Source organism: Carlito syrichta, unplaced genomic scaffold (genome assembly GCF_000164805.1).
Source record: "Carlito syrichta isolate Samal-C Ts95f unplaced genomic scaffold, Tarsius_syrichta-2.0.1 Scaffold103330, whole genome shotgun sequence".
Classification (NCBI taxonomy): Eukaryota; Metazoa; Chordata; class Mammalia; order Primates; family Tarsiidae; genus Carlito; species Carlito syrichta.
This window is the reverse complement of record NW_007047426.1, coordinates 119,262-124,778: the sequence shown is the minus strand read 5'-3', so window position 1 is coordinate 124,778 and position 5,517 is coordinate 119,262.

Sequence of the window (5,517 nt, the reverse complement as noted above, 5' to 3'; positions counted from 1 at the left end):
TGTACTAAGGCCAAAACCACAATAGTAGAAAATGGAGACAATGAAATTTCTAAAGTTAACTGTATTCTTATTAAACCTCAAAATATCATGATCGATCATGCTTGAACTAACATGATTCCCTGACGTTAGCATGACCTAGTCTACAATATTTTCTATGAATAAAATAAATTCAATTTCTATAATAAGTAGAAAAACCCTACACTAACCGTAGCTCAAGCCGGTCTAAAAGAATGCAGCCCAGTCTAAGGTATGCGCTAGGCTCTCAGGAATGTGGCCCAGCCCAAAGTTTGTGCTGGGCCGTTTCTGGTAACTCTAGATAATCATCTATACCATCTAAAGCTGAAAACAGCTCTCCATAAGTATATACTAATTCTACAAATATACTTTTAAATCTTATAAAGAAGCTTGTACCGTATAAATGGCTCCCAAATGTGACCTGAATTCGAATTATATCTAATACCTAAGCCGAAACCGCAGTTCATGGGAAACAGGAACAGCGAGTTTCTAGAGTGAGCCATGCCTGTCACAGTCACAGAGCCTTCGGCTTAGGTCAGCAGAGTTCTTTAGGTTACTTGTGCTACATGGTGAAAGGAGAAGGAAAATGGGGTCAGTGGCTCCCGAACACATCCTAGTGGTCTCGGGGTCCACGGCCCTCCCTGATCCCTAATGCTCAGTGGGCCTCTGTGGCCGGCTCCCAACAATGGACCTAACACACGGTTCGGGTTCTTAGAATGAAAGATGAGGGTAAGCCGTCAGGGTCAGAGTCCGAGAGAGACAGTGGGAGAAAGACTCAATTGTTTTTGCTGACTTTAAAGATGGAGAAAAGGGCCACCAGCCATGGGCTCTGGGTGGCCATTACGAGGTGGAAAAGACGAGGAAACAGTCTCCCCCGGAGCCTCCAAGACGTCTTAGTTTCAGCCCCATGAGACTCATTTTAGACTGCTGACCTCCAAAGATGTAATACATTTATGTGGCTTTAAGCCCCTGAATGTGATAATGTGTTACAGCAGCAATAGGAAACGAATCCAGGAGATACGGAGTTGTAAAAATCCTTTCTGATGAAAATGTGCTCTTAGCTACAGTCAGCCCTCTGTGTCTGTTCTGCATCGGTGGAGTCCAATGACTGCAATCAAAAATATTTTTTTAAAAACTGTGTCTCTGCTGAACATGTACAGACCATTTTTCTTATTAGTCCCTAAATAGAATATAACAACTATTTACATAGCATTTACATTTTACTAGGTATAAGTAACCTAGAGATGATTTAAAGTATGTGGGAGAGGCCAGGTGTGGTGCCTCATGCCTATAATCCCAGCACTTTGGGAGCCCGAGGGAGGAGGATCACTTGAGGTCAGGTGTTTGAGACCGGCCTGGGAAACATAGCTAGCCCCATCTCTAAAAAAAAAAAAATATTTTTTTTTTTTTTTGATACAGGGATTTGAGCATCTGGGACTTGAGCATCCATGGGTTTTGGTATCCTTGGGTGTCCCTGAACCAATCCCACTTGGATACCCAGGGACTGCTGTGCATCTCTCATGGTGATAGTCGATGGAAGATGAGGGATGTTGTAGTTTTGATTAAATGTCTCCACTCAGCAAATGCCGATTGGTCCTAGTTTCCTATCAGGTCAAGCCCATACCTCTAATTTATTTATTATATTTCATTTTTTAGAGATAGAGTCTGACTCCGTTGCCTAGGCTGGAGTGCAGGGGTACAATCTCAACTCATTATAACCTTGAATTCTCGGGCTCAAGCAATCCTCCCACCTCAGCCTCCCAAGTAGCTGGAACTACAGGCATGCGCCACCACCCTCAGCTAATTTTTTGATTTTTTTGGTAGAGATGAGGTCTCACTATGTTGCCCAGGCTGGTCTCAAACTCCTAGGGTCAAGCAATCCTCCTGCCTTAGCCTCCCAAAGTGCTGGGATTACAGGTATGAGTCACTGAACCTGGCTTCAAGCCCATACTTATTAGCCTGATATTGGACAGCTCCTAAAGCCTCATCCTGCCTCATCTTAACACTGCAAAACTTAACCGGGTGCGGTGGCTCACGCCTGGAATCCCAGCAGTTTGGGAGAGAGAGGCGAGAGGATTACCTGAGCCCATGGATTCAAGACCTATCTGGGCAACATGGTGAGACCTCGTCTCTACGATAAATAAAAAAATTAGCCGGGCATGGTGACACATGCCTGTAGTTCCAGTCACTTGGAAGGCTAAGGTAGAAGGATCACCTGAGCCCAGCAGGTTGAGGCTGTGGTGGCTGTGAGTGTGCCACTGCACTCCATCCAGCCTGGGTGACAGAGTGAGACTACGACTCAAAAACAAACAAACAAATAAACAAACAAACCAAAAAACACTGCAAAGTCATGCCCACTCCATGGAAAATGAAAACCTCAAGACTGCAAAGCCACACCAGTCTCCAAAACACACCCTTTCTGCAGACAAGTTTATTTTATTCTTATTTCACCAATACATTCTATTTACTCCAATGTCTTTGCCTTTGCTCCTATTGCATTCCTTGTGGAATGACCTCTCTTTCCCCTTATATCCAAATACTACTTCTCTTTCAGACTCTAGCATGAGTCCCACCTCCTTATGTAGGCTTTTCCCACCACAACAGGTCCTTGACTTTAATGAGCTTCTCGCAGGGAAAATCACATTTTGTCCTGCATTGCTTCCTTTTTTCCAGGAGCTTTTCTTTTTTTCTCCTTTTCCTTCTTCTCCTTCTCCTTCCTCTTCCTCCTTCCTTCTCCTTTTCCTCTTCTTCTTCCTCCTCCTCCTCCTTTTCCTTTTTTTTTTTTTTTTTTGAGACAAGGTCTGCATTCTGTCACCCAGGCTGAAGTGCAGTGGTGCAATCATAGCTCACTGCAGCCTTGAATGCCTGGCCTCAAGCTATTCTTCTGCCTCAGCCTCCCAAGTAGCTGGGAAAACAGGCACATGACACCACCCACAGCTAACCCAGGCATTTTTCTTGTTCTCACAGCTAGATTAACTCCTGAGGGGAAGAATTGTCGATTTATACATATTCTCTACATTGACTAGTCTGATGACTTCCAACACCGAATGTATGGGGTTCTCCCCCGCCACCAACCAATTTTCAACACGAGCTGGATGTCCAACAGTTTAATTCAATTCTGACACTACCCAGAGTTAGCACAGACCCCACAGATTAAGTATGGACTCAATCCCATAAGACTGCCCCTACCTCAGATGCCAACCATAAGTCAGGATCTTCCATACTTCTGACTGACCAGCCATAAAGTTGAGGGAGTTCCCACAATCCCAGCTCATGTTTGATCATTTGCTAGAATGGCTCAAAGATTTGTGAAAGCAATTTATAGTCACCAGTTATTATAGAGGATACAACTCAGGAAGAGCCAGATCGAAGAGATGCATAGGGCAAGGTTGGGGTGAGGACTCAGAGCCTCTGTACCCTCTCCAGGGACACTACCTTCTCAGTGTTTCCATATGTTCGCCAACCTCAAAGCTCATCAAATCTTGTTCGAGAGCTGTTTTTTTTTCCCCGTCGTTTGTTTGTTTTGAGTCAGGGTCTCTCTCTGTTGCCCAGGCTGAAGGGCAGTGGCACGATCATGGTTCACAGCAGCCTTTACCATTCTGGGCTCAGGTGATCCTTCTGCCTCAGCCTCCTGAGTTGCTGGGACTACAGGTGCACACCACCATGCCTGGCTAATTTTTGTAATTTTTTTTAAGGTCTGCTTCATTAGGGCAGGGGCTCTCCCTCAGAATTTTTGTATTTTTTTGTAGAGGAAAGATCAAATATATTTCTTATTATAGCACAACTTTATAGGTTTGAGCTTCAAAGTGACTCTCAGTAAGTAGTTAGCAACTGATGAACTATCGCTCTATTATGATTTTGAAAATATGAAAATGTGGCCGGGTAGGGTGGCTCACATCTGTAATCCCAGCTCTTCGGGAGGTTGAGGCAGGAAGATTGCTTGAACCTAGGAGCTTGAGACCAGCTTGGGCAACATAGCAAGATCTTGTTTCTGCAAAAAATGTAAAATAATAATAAAAATTTAAAAAGGAAAATATGAAAATGTAATAAGTCCAGGTCAGCAGCCCTGGAATTATAAGGGGTAGACGTGGAAGGACATTCAAAACTGGAGAACATTCAAAACTGAGGACACTCTTTCCAAATAGGGCTTCATAGTTATTGATTATAGCATAGAGTTACACCTCTGTGCCCTAATGGAGTTACACCTTAATGGAAAGCACTTCCCTTCTCCTACCTTATCCCTATCCCCAACCCTGCCCAAAGCTTAAAAGTCACCCAAACTTTCTGTTTTTTTATGATCTGATCAGATGCGTCATCCTATAGCTCTATTCCTCATAATTTCTCTTGTGTTCCTTCTTGCTGTTCCAGTTACTCCTGTAGCCTCCAGTTTTGTTGTTTTCTCTTTGTAATACATACCTAGCAAAAAAGGCTTTCTTGGAGCCAAAGTACTGAGGTGGTATCCTTAAAAGGAGTAAAAAGTCCAGAGGGCGACTTAAGTGTCCAATACAAAATCACTGAAAATGGCACGGAGAGGGAAGAACTGCCTGTAATGGCAATTCACCTAAGAAATTCTCTCCAATTAAACAGCTTCCCCTTTGTGCTGTGGCCTCTCTGTATTGGCTGGACCATTCATCTGTGGGTAATAGCCAACTCGCAATGGATTGTTGCTGCTATTAATCTTCTTTTAAGAAAGAAAATGGCACACATAATAACTTGCTTGAAAAAGCCCCTCAGCGGTGCAACATTGTTTGTTTTCTGGCTGCAGAAAAGTGAGTGCAGCAGATAACTGTCTACACACTTTTCTTACTGCTACAGAATTGATCGACTGCAGTGCAGTGACCCAAGATGTGTTTCTATGTTTCAGTGTAGAGGGTATACTTAAAATTTCCTGTATTTATCCTTCTATAAATACCATACTCAGTGCAAACGTAGGGTAGGTGATGGGTGTGGTAATGACTGCAAAGACCAATGAGATGTAAGGGTTTAAACTTAATAGTGAGCAAGAATACATGAGGAAATAGTGCAACTTCCAACATTAAATGGATTCAATATTAATGTGAGTTAACCTCAAGACAAGAAGGAGAATTAATTAGACAACATAGGTGAATTGTATAAATTCATAGAAAAACACTGAAACTGACTCAAGAAGAAATAGGAACTCTGAACTGAATTTAAATAATAATTTAATATATCCCCACCAAGAAAACTCCAGGTCCAGATGGCTTCACTGGTGAAGTTTATCATGTTTTAAGAAGGAATAATACTTATCTTTCATGTACTCTATCAGAAAGTAGAGAAGAGGAACTCTTCCCAGTTCATTCCATGAGACCAGTATGACCCTGATACCAAAGCAAAGACATAACAAGGACAGAAAATTCCAGGCAAAGATCCCTCATGAACATAGAGGCCAAAATATTAGCAAACTCAATCCAGATAAAACAAACACATAAGCCGGGCTCGGTGGCTCAGCCTGTAATCCCACGCCTTGGGAGGCTGAGGTGA